This window comes from Labrus mixtus, chromosome 14 (assembly GCF_963584025.1).
Source record: "Labrus mixtus chromosome 14, fLabMix1.1, whole genome shotgun sequence".
Classification (NCBI taxonomy): Eukaryota; Metazoa; Chordata; class Actinopteri; order Labriformes; family Labridae; genus Labrus; species Labrus mixtus.
Window position 1 is genome coordinate 15885351 of NC_083625.1, and position 12427 is coordinate 15897777.

The window sequence follows — 12427 nt, forward strand, 5'->3', positions numbered from 1 at the left end:
TGAAGGATGACTTGGATTCCTTGTATTAAACGTTTTAGGCTTGTGCATATTTTTTGTACAGTGGAGGATTTAGTTTTTAACCGAGTTGAGATCACATTTCTAAAGAGCTCACCTGATTCTTAATCAAAATTATATTTAATGTCTTAGAAAATAGGATAATTGGGGTGCTGGTGGGGCAGTGGGGCAGCGGTTAGTGTGCGTGCCCCATGTATGGAGGCTATAGTCCTCCAAGCGGGCGGCCCAGGTTCAAATCCAGCCTGTGGCTCCTTTCCCGCATGTCATTCCCCACTCTCTCTCTCTCCCTGATATCCAATTCTGTCCACTGTCCTATCTCTCCATTAAAGGCACAAAACACCCAAAAGAAATCTTTAAAAAAAAAAATTAAAAAAGGATAATTTATCAAAAGAATAGCAAATGTGTATTTTAACTGGATCAGGAAGCAAAGAAGGAACAATGCAGTCTGCGATTAATTAGTTACATTTATTGTTGACAGTCATTAGAATGAAAGATTGAAGAGGAATAAGAAATGTTTTAACTTATTTATGTATTGGATGATTTTTTCAAATGTGTTCTTTCAGGTCAAAATTGACCTGGTGGCACCCGATACTGAATGTAGTGGTGGTCTCATTGTAAAGGACAATTTCAGATAAACATTTTTTTTAATATAGTACGACATAAGTGTGAGCAAACTGCTGCAGGAGGCCAATAGAGAGCCACATTTCTGTTGTGCAGTATTAGGGATTCCTTAAGCTACAGACTAGGAGGACTAGAAATTTCCAAAAGCTCCTATCAGTCTCTTCTTTAATCCTGTCAGGGCTTATGCACGCTGCATGGAAGACAGGCGATCCATGCTGTCTGGATACATTGTCGAGTGAGATTTTGGAGACAATTTAATCCCTCCCCAAATCCTGTTTTGTTTGCTGACATGAAACAGTTTGTCCAATAAAACCTCAATCCAGTGGAGACGAAGGCTTTGGAGTAATAAGGTTTTCATAACCAGGATTTGATCCTTATATATTTACTATTAGACGTGGCCTGGTGTATGCACTCCTTCCTCTCATTTTAATTAAACTCTGCATGTCAGGGTGTGTGTTGCCTGTGCGTCTGTGGCTTGCTCTATTTTCCTCCAGTCATGTCTTTCTCCTATTATTCGTACATAGACTGAAGATGTTGAACCTGAAAAAGGGAGGAGTTTAAAAAAAAAAACATGAGAAAGGTAGAAACTGGAGAAAAAGAGAGCATGGGACTGGGTTGGCATCTAGATGCAGAAGTGCAAGAGGAAAGGGAAGTGTGGGGGGGCCGGGGGGGGGGGGCAGGAGAGTAAAGAGAGGATGATTTAGTAAAAACAGTAAGGGAGAGAGAGGAGTTGTTCTCATGAAAAATAAAGAAGTATGTGATCAGAGGAATGATAAATAGGAGTAGGGTATTGGTGTCAATTCAGAGTTTATTGCTTTGGCAGTGCTCCATACTCCCTCTGCATACTTCTGTAGCAGGCATGTAACGACTGTATTCCTGTATTCATGCATCTTTGTGTTTATACACTTAATCATAAAAAATCATAAAAACTGGCAGAACATTTTCATCCAAAAGTAGGCGAAGGAAGTTTTCTGAAAAGCTGATATCAGACCAATTTGGATGGGTAATAAACAGACAGTCACACACACACACACGTACACACCCATTCATAAGTCAACATGTTGAGCTTGGAGAATGATGTTACCATGGATCCCAGATGGGTGTGGCTACACTGTCAGTAAATGACTAGCATGAGCTAATACATCATGTAGTTTTTGTGTCTCGAAGTGTTTTGAACTGATAGACTTGATTGTGTGTGTGTGTGTGTGTGTGTGTGTGTGTGTGTGTGTGTGTGTGTGTGTGTGCGTGTGCGTGCGTGGGCCTCACAAAGCTTCAGTCTGCCACCTCCAGCTGCAGCACCCTCCTCTGTCTGTCTGCATGTCTGACCCACTTTCTCCTCTTTCCTTCCTTCTTCGCTTCCTTTGTAAGCCCCTTCAAATGTTTCCTCTTCTTTCTCAGTCCTGTACTTCCTTCCCTCATCCTTTTTTCTCTGCCTCATTCCAGAAATTCGAGACAACATCTTCAATGTCCTGAAATGTTGACAAACCGCAACCTTCCTGCAATTGATTTAAATTTGGATTTTTCAGCGTTCACTCTTTAACACACTGAAGTATGAATCAAAACATCACACATACCATAGATATCAACAGCAGGACTCCTGTTCACCTCTTTCGTCCCTCTTGTTTTATTAATTATTACAAATATTAAACAATAGAAACAAGTGTTTGTATTGTCGTTGGGGAAATCATAATTTGCACACGCATAACCTTTTTTATCTATTGATTTTTGCAGTTTTAGCCTTCCAATAAAGGTGTAAAAATATATGCTGAATTACTAGTCCGTCTTTTTTCAGTGACATTTATACTAAAGCAACACAAAGTTTATGTTTATGTGAGACTGTTCCAATCCAGTTTTTCTTTTTTTTTTTTACACTTACTGAACAAAACTGAAGAATCAACAGTCCTGCTCTCTCACTCTTGAAACACTCAAGGCAAAGTATGGAACACCCCCCGCCCAAACTGAGACATTTCACATATCAAAGAAAGACAAAAAAACTAGAATCAAATATCTGTAACATAAATATGTGGGTAAAAAAAAAATTCTCCTGATTGTCTCGTGTGAAATTGGAGCGATGGAATTCAACTCTTTATTTCCTGCAGCAGAGGTAGGATTGAAACAAATGCTAGAATAACTGTGCAATAACTGCATTTCTTTCTAAACAATGTAGAGTTTCTTTTTTTGTGTAAACAAAAAAACAATAAAAGTTCAGTAAAAAAAAAAGAAAAGAAAGTCCCTCTGTGCACAGGAGTGGAGATAGAAATTTAATATCTCCCTCACATGCAGGTTTATTGAATCCAGATATTGCTGCTCTTATCTTCTGTGCACCCTCCCACTCACCTTACATGCTTATGATGTATTCTGGGTCGTGACCAGTGCTTAAAGAACAAAGATAATGCACTAGCTTGTGTTCCCCTCTGCGATCCGGGGTTATTACTCTGTGCTCTGACAGCTGCGGCAGGTTAAATCCAGTCCCCAACTGTTTTAGGGTCCTCTGAAGGGCACTACAGAGGGAAGGTAACAAATTCACACCAGCCTACTTTATCCTCCAGGTAGCTGATATTATCTGAAAGGTCTTTACGATTCACAACACGGATGTTTGTGTTCCCCGCTGCCAAGCTCTGCTTTTATGGCGGCTATTATTTCAGCCCACAGTCTTTTATGCAGTCTGTTTATGTTGCAGAGGATTTGGCAAGTAAAGGCAGGTTTATTTGTATCGCACCTTTTTAAACACAAAGACGTTTCAGAGGACTTTGCGTATGGCTTTGAGACAACACTGAAAAAGTGAGAGCAGGAAGAAAATCAATTAACAGACAGTGTCAGGTAAAGGTTGCTTGGTCATGTTTTTGTCTTTTGTTTTTTTTTAGCTCTCAGAACAGTTACCAGTCTGCTACCAGAGGATCTGAGTGATCTGAAGGCTGTGTTACATATCAGAGAGGTTCTTCAGCCTCAAACTTTATTTAACCTTCTTAAACAATGAATTCAATTTTCAAATCAATCCAGAGACACAGAGCAACATGACAACTGGAGTAATGCTTTCTGCTTCTGTCTTCCACTTAATCTTGTTTACGAAAATAATGAGTATTTTCAAAGTTTTGTGAGACTTTAGATCTTAAAGTGCTCAATAGATTTTCGGGGAAAGCTACTGCTCACAACCATAGACTGTATGAAAAAGATGGACATAACTATATGACGATAATCTCAAGCTCATCTTTGGTTCATTGAAGGAACAGTAGTGTGATATTTATTTCAATGAATCAATCTTTATTTGCATAGCGCCAATTCACATCAGATGCTATCTCATCTCTATTTAGTATTAGAAAAGAGCAGGTACAATACCTCACTCATCATGTTATGTTACAATAGAGAGATGGGATAGGGGGAGATGGGATCAGATGCATGAAGGATAGGGACAAACGGGGAGGGGTCCTTCCCCACCAACAATCATAATGAATCTACAAGACATCAGAGCTCAGGAGCTCCCAGGAAAAAATGTGGTTAGTAACTTATACTTTGAGATTGAAAGCTAGCGCCATGCAGTAATATGTTGTTTAAAGATTTATTTTTTTGAGCTTCTTGTGCCTTGAATGGAGAGATAGGACAGTGGATAGAGTCGGAAATCAGGGAGAGAGAGAGTGGGGAAAGTGAGACACAGACGGGACTTGAACCTGGGCCACCCGCTTGGAGGACTACAGCCTCCATACATGGGGCGCACACTCTTTTTTTACAAATACTGCTCTATATGCAGGAGCTTGTTTGAGAGCTTGTTTGAGAAAATAAATAGGAAGATTAAGATTTTAAAATACTCTATAGCTAATACAGTTACTACATGATGATGTGTGTTCTTCCACCAACATGATGAAAACAACATTTTTGCAGCATGTTTCTACTTGACACATTTCACTAGACTCTGTCTTTGAGGCAGCAGCTGCACCACATCCAGCAATTGTACGTCTCTCAGACAGTTTTTGTTATTTTCACACATGAATTTGTAATGTTGTGACAGATGAGAATACTCTGTGTGGGAGTTATCTAACTGTTCCCAGAGGATCATAAAAAAAGGATTTATAGATGATTGCACAGGTCTATTGTTTTTGCAGATGCAGTTCACAGGAGTGTGATTTTTTTCTTAGAAAAATACTTTTTTTTAGAAGGTGTACCAGTATATTTTATTTTTTATTGTTTTCTCTCACAAGTGAAAGTGCTTCACATAAGACATCCAAAGCATTATGTCAAACGAAAAGAAGAAATGTAAAAAGCGGACATTTAAAGATCATTAAAATAGACCATTAACCGATACCTTTCAACAGGGAGAATAGTGTCTCTCCCATGCCCACAGTGCGCCTCGGTCTTGCTATAGCACTATGTACATTTGGCAGCAGGCCATTGTCATCTTGTGAGAAGAGGATACGGCTTTACACTACAAGTTTACCCAGAATCCTAGCAGCCACCTGTTACGGTTTGATACAATGGCTGAAGAAGAGGATGGTGACCGAAGCTGAGAAGAGAAAGCGAGAGAGTGACCGAGCAAGAAGCCAGGCTAGAGTAAATATTGAAGAGGCTTTAACATGTTGGACGAGAGCTGTACCGCACAAACAGAAGATCATAACGTAACATATTACATAATGCATGGTTTCAAACTGGTTACATCACCGCCCAGTACGTGTCTCTTTCCATGTCAATCTTCAAGATGGCTTTATAACTTTATTATAGGGTTTTTGACGTATAAGCCTCACAGACCTATCTTAACTAGCATAATAAATGACTCTCTCCAATAAAGCAACTTACCCACATCCAGTAGATATTTTGGCAATAGTTGAATATACACATATTCTACATACAAACAGTTTGCAAACAATGGAATGACACTTACAGTCATAATTGCACAAAATCTGGTGATAATACTGAACCTCAATCCACATGGCTCTTTGGCTAATCACAATGTCTTTGCTCTCTGAGACCTGTTGCCCAATTCAAAGCAGACTAAACTGATCATAATGTTGCATTTAAGCCTTGAGCAACATTTCAGAAACTTTTTAGATCACAGTTTGACCTGGAGGATTTCAAATCATTGTCCCAACATTACAAAAGTATAATCTTTGACTTTTCTGTTTGTGCCCTTTTCAAGTAATGCGTGTCTGAGCCTTATTTAGTGTTAAGGCAAATGACAACTGGGTTTTTAAAAAGTGCACAAATTATTTTCTTTGTTTGTTTGAGTAAAAAAACACATTTTTAAGATCAGCACTGGCTTTTTGCTCTTGTGTTTGTCATCATGTCTTTAAATCTGTGGTCGGAGCAACAATGGCATACATGCATGTATGTCTATGATTGAATTACTGTAACTGTGTTTGTTGTGTTTATTGATATGCGTCAGTGTAAATGATAGAACAATCTGGTGTTAATCCGTCCAATAAACCCAGCATAGTATCTAATAGATGAAACCAGAGTGAGCAACATGTGACAGATTAAGTGTTTGGACTTGTAATCACAGCAGAGCTTCCCACATAAAAACCTCCATTAAAGTACACACTCCTCTTTAATTATTCCGGTTGGGATTGTCTTGTTAGTAATTAACCCAGGCTCTGTGCATTGGGTTTGGGGTGATATCTGGCCAATTAAGGATCAATAATCCTGATGTTTAGCTGGCTGCATCCTCACAGTGGTGTGTGTGTATTTCAGGGCCAGCGAACAGTCAATGATGCTCATTAGTAAGCAGTACAGGTTTGTAGTCAATATGCTGCGAGCTGAGAGGGTTAGGTCAATATAGATCTGACAGGGAAGTTAGGCAGAGAAGAAAAGAAAGAGAGTGGCTGTTAGATCTTTAGTTAGGCCCCCTTTTTCCCTCTTCTCTTCTCTGATGGGTGAAAATCTTGAAAACTAGCTGCATCCTTGTGTCAGATTTTCTTGGCTCACCATTTGTTATTGTTTTTCCTCCTGACTCTGTGCCTCTCTCGGTGTGTTTTCCCAGTAATTTACTGCATGTGCGTCACACATCGCTTAAGTCAATACCATGAAATCCATTGTTAAACACGAGCACTGACACACACACATACACACACTCACATGTGCATTCCTGCTCTGGTCTCACTGGGTTTATCTCTATCTCTGAGATCAGTTTGGGAATTAGTTGTGACGCAGCTCTAGCCTTTCTGCCTGGGGTAGCATGCACACACACACACACACACACACACACACACACACACACACACAATAACACACTGTCTTTCCTCATACACAACTAAGCAGTTGACACGCTGCTTCAGACTGGAAAAAGAGACAGTCATTCAAAGCTCTAGGTTTCCAACCACCTGTTATTGGGTGTTTGGAAATTGTGCAAAATATGAAATATGTGAAATATGAGTAGAAGAGCCAAGTACAGCATGCTATTAATACTGATTAATTGATTGTGATTATCACAGACACATGCATGCATTAAAGGCTGTCAATATTAATGAATCATTCACTCAAGTTCAAGTTTCCTTAATTCTTATTTTACATTTAAGCTAATTCTTTCACATTTTCTTTGTAATTGGGGGGAAACAATAAATAAAGTTGTAAAAAAAAAGTGTGTAATTGGATACAATGTATCTCTCACCTACACACACATTAACACACAATGAGATGGACATGCTTTATTTCTTTCTCCCTTTCTCTTTCACACTCACACACACACACACACACACACACACACACACACACACACACACACACACACACACACACACACATACACACGTACATATTCCATGGTTCCCTCCTGCCAGACACCTGTTGATTTAATTAGTGGTTGATGACAGCCAGTGCTCCAATGACCTCTCCATCTGTGCTTGAGTATATGTGTGCGTGTGTGTGAGTATGAGTATGTGAATGTGTGTGTGTGTGTGTGTGTGTGTGTGTGTGAGATAAACTGTCAGCAAGTAAGCAGCACTATGTACAGTGTGTATATGGTCGTTTGTTTGTCTCTGTTTTTGTTCATTGACACAATAGGTGTACAAAATAGGTGATGCCATTTAGTGACAGAGAGATGACTGGAGAGCTTTACTGTGTCCAGTGGGTACAGAGGGAGGGGGGGGGGGGGGGAGAGAGAGAGAGAGTGTGTTAGAGGGCGATTGGACTTGCTCTACACAGTTAATACACTTGTAATGCTGATTATCTCTACCATGTCCTGTCATGGATGGATGACATAGAGAGGAGGTGGGCTGCACCATTGAGGGAGGATGGACAGATGTGTGTGAGGAGAAGTGGAGTGATGGTCAGAGGGAAAAATGAGGAATACATCCCTCTCCTGTTTGCCTTTTTCAATATTTTCAGTAATAATCTTAATGCCCTTGTTGTTTATGCCTTGTAACTTTATTTTACATTCCCATGATATTGATGAGCTGATTTTGATGAAATCAGTCTATGATCAGCTCACATACTGGAAAGCAAACAACGTCTTGTTTGATCCAGGCTGGCCATGGTAATAAATGTTCAACTTTCAAGAAATATGTCTTCTTATTCATTTAACTGGATGGTGTAATAAAAGGCCACAACAATGCAAACATCACACCTGACAAGTACAGAGAGCTAGAGAGATGTTTCTAATTGATGTCATTTCTTTAAGCTCATTTTGTTTTTCAATGACACCAACATGGCTGTATAGTCAGATTTCCTCTGGTTGATCTTTTCCTCACACAAACATTTTATGTATACCATTTAAAATGGATCCATATTTTTGGTTCACTCAGGCTAGTGAAGACAAATACTTGCTCCTGATTAAAGGAATTGAGAAAATACTGATTAACTTATCAACAATGACACCTTAAGTTCTGATCTCGTCCAGTCTGATGTGAGATTGATGTTTTGCTTTAGTTTCATTGGCCCTATGTCTCTGACTCATTTGACCACTGTTGGTAGTGAGTAAATTCAAACTATTCTGAAGCGTGTGCAGATAGGTGTGTAAATCCTTCTCTGACCTCAATACATGTTCTCAGATTTGTGTCTGTGGGTTAATATATGGAAGTGGGACAGAGAAAACACAGAAGTGCTGAGTTGGCTTATTCAGAGATGGAAGGCTGCTCGGGATGAATGAACAGACACAGACGGGACAAAGACAGATGAAACAGAAGAAGAAGAAGAAATCCTGACAGAAGGACAGATGCATTATTGGGATAACATGTTTCAGTACAGTGAGGAGGATGGCAAATGAAATTGTGCAGTGAAGAATGACAGAGGACAGAGTTGGTAAAGGGCAGGAGCCTCTAACATACAGAGGAGAAAGGGAGAAAAGGTCATGTGTTTTTTTTTGTGACGAAGGAGCAGAAAATTAAATTCAAGTGGCTTCAACTTAAACTGCAGCTAAAAGGTTATCTTAAAGACACACGTTAGCATTAAGACATTTTAAAAAGTGTGAGGAAAAATCAGCACGAATCAGATTATCCGCAGAATTTATAGTTAAGAAAGTCACAATTTCAATGTATTTTTTATTTTAAAACTGCACAAATAAGAAAGTAAACATGTTTTTCAAAACTAAAAAAAACTTGCAGCTCATTCTTTAATTACAAATTTTCACAGATTTCTGAAAAGCTTTCTTAAAAGCAATCAAGCTTTGGAACAAGTGAAGAATCATTTATTCCCAAAATAAAACAACACAAAACTACAGTGTGAAATAAACTTGAGTTATCACTAGTCATAAAAGGGTTAAGTAGAACATATTTATTGAACAGAAGTGTGTAGTTTATTCTTTTACTTGTACATTTGGTAGAATATAAAAGTCATATTTCCATAGTTAGCACTCTTAATGACATTAATAATTCATGCTTCACCTCCACGAGCCTTTATTTTTCAAACGTAATTGGTTTTTAATTGTCTGAATAGAGAAGAGTATTAAGGGAGCTTTGGTACTTAAGACAGGTGACTGTGATTTGTTGAGTTCGGAGGAGAAAGAGGGATTAACTCGGGGAGAGATGGGATGATGGGTGAGAGAATTTTTTAAAAAGCAAACAAATGCAGCGAAGTTCAACACTGTTTTTTTTTTTGTTTTTTTAACCCATAACGCCTCTTCTCCCTCGTCCCTCTTCCTCCTCCTCCTGACTTCCTGTCCTGCTTCTCTACCCTGTCATGTGTCCAGACGGAGGTTGTTGTTTTAAAAAAAAGAACGGTACACACACATGAACACACAAACCAAACACAGTATCCTAATCAAAGCCAGGCGCAACACATTGTGTCCCAGTTGAGCAGCTATTTTTATCTGCAGCGCTCTAACGGGGATGCAATGGGTCACATAGGCCAGGCTGACGAATCCATCAAGACCAACAGATAAACAGTCACACCACACGCGCACACACACACACACACAGAGACACACACAAACACACACACACACACACACACAGAGACACACACAAACACACACACACACACAGAGACACACACAAACACACACACACACACACACACACACACACACAAATGCATCAACACATTCAATGCCATTGGTAAACAAGTAAAATAAGTCCTTCATTTCTCACCAAAGTAAACAATTGTTTCATTCACTCTCACTTTCCTACACACACACACACACACACACACACACACACACACATACACATCTATGCATATATTCACATACATGAACACCCAGATCAACAGGTAGTTTCAGCCAGTGTCATATTCTATTTCTAATTTGTGTTTTTGTGTATCCACTTGTTTGTTCTGTTTCCTTGACACCTAAAACTGAGCCTACACTCTACCAACACACACACACACACACACACAGATGCGGTTCAGGATGATTCTGATTTATGGCTATAAGAGAAATGCAGTTGGCAGAGATCCAGTTTCTGTCTTGACTTGTTTTGGGATTCAAGAGCTCTGGCTTGGACCCAATTTGTTCCTCTGCCTCTCTCATCTCTCTCCCCTGTTACTTTGTTAAACAATGTATCCTGTGTTATATTCAGTATATCCGAAGCTGAACACAAAGTAGCACCTTTCTGATCCAAAAAATAACAGTATTCAAAGTCGATATTAAGTCGACTTATTTATCTTACTAGAGTCTTTACCAGCTCAGGACTGTTTGCTTTAAGCCTAACACACAAAATGAACAGCTTTAATTAACCTAAACTATGATGAACATGGAGTTGTAAAAACATTACTACAAGCTGTACCTTACGTGCTGTGTTGAAGTCTTTTTCATTTACTCTCAGTTCACATTAGCTCCATTAGCACAGCGCCTCTAAAGCGATATCAGCAATAAATGTAGAGTCAAAGTAAAATGAAAAAGTAGCAGGACTTTGCAGTTTTCTGTTCGTATTTCAGGCTACCTCGGGCATCTCGTGTCTGTAATTGCCGTCTTATCTTTAGATAAAATGATTTTGTTAGCATTCAACAACTACAGCTGCCAGGGGAGCACACTCCAGCTCGGGCTTTTTTTTTTTTTTCTCTTCCATATCTTTGAATCTTGTTTACTCAGCCTTTCGCTCTTGTCTGTCTCTCTCCCTCACTATCTCTCTCTATTTATCTGGTTTTGCTTTCTTTCCATTAAGTCTCATTTGATGCCTCTTCACTTGCTTTCTTCTCTCTCTGTCTCCTTCTCTCTTGTGTGTTGCCAAATTAAAACATGAACCCTACACACAACCAAGCAAGCTTTTCTTTGAGCATCCATATGTGCACGCACACTCACACATCCTTCATACTCTCCATCCACTCACACATGCATCCATACAGTGCTCATAGGACCATATAATGGGGTTTTGGAACCATGGGATTTCTCTTGGTGCTTTTTTGTATGTTTCCTTTAATTATTGAATTATTCATCTGAATTTACATATTTATGTAAGTTGTAATGAAATATAAGGTTCTTAGTGGGACAAGCTGATTGACACATGCATTGGGGACATTTTTATTATGTAAGAACCTCTTTTAATACTATAACAGCTATCTGAGTTGATATTCATCTCTATCTTGCTAGTTGCTAGTGTTTGCTGTTTAGCAGTGGGAGGGTATTGAACACTGGGATTTCAAAAGGTTTGATACCTATACTTGATAACTAATATCCCTGCTTGGGTGTAAAGTGATTCATTTCACTGTTTTATAACCTGGCTGAGTACACTGAAGTAATTTAAACAACCCGAGCTGAGCTGCTGTTGGCCGTAGCCTGGCTCGAGGCCCCTCCTGACAAACTGTGTCTGCAAAAGAGCGTTAGAGCAATACACACTTTATACAGGAAACTGGGAAATGTCTTATTTAATGGGAAATTGTTGAATGTATTTACTGGCTTTGTATAACATTATACTCTCTGTTAGCACTGCACCGTTTGTGTCTGCTATCATCACATGACAAAATGATCTTTTGGTTCTTCTTTCTACTTTAAAGCTGTAGGTGTCAGGGTTAGCTATGATATACATTTTACTGCTGTGGGTTATACAGGATGAAAATTACAAGGTTTTTTTTTGTTTTTTTGGGGGGGGGGGGGGGTTCAGCAGAAGCAAATTTGTTCTGCTGTTGAATAAACCAGTGTACTTGTCTAATCCATTCCTACATTTCAGGCTGTATCAAAAACATTTGCAAAATGGAAATCAGAACAAATTGAATGGGTTTTTACAGCTTTAGGCTGCTGCTCTTAGAAAAGTGTCAAATTCCATCATAATTGACCTTAAGAACTTAACAAAGTCTTTAGTTGCAGAGTTAGCTTGTAATTTGTCACAACAAGCAGCCAGCCACAAATTAAAACACTTCTAACAAAAAGGTTTAGACATTATGAATGCCTGTATGTGCTGTGCCACTTAATCTAATTAGATACAAAAATAGAAAGAAG

General features: G+C 39.1%; 1 protein-coding gene across 1 annotated transcript in view; it reads left to right on the forward strand.

The window, feature by feature from the left end:
- Positions 1 to 12427, forward strand: part of jade2 (jade family PHD finger 2) — a 166506-nt gene that overhangs the window by 121905 nt on the left and 32174 nt on the right. The gene's annotated exons all lie outside the window — the stretch shown is intronic.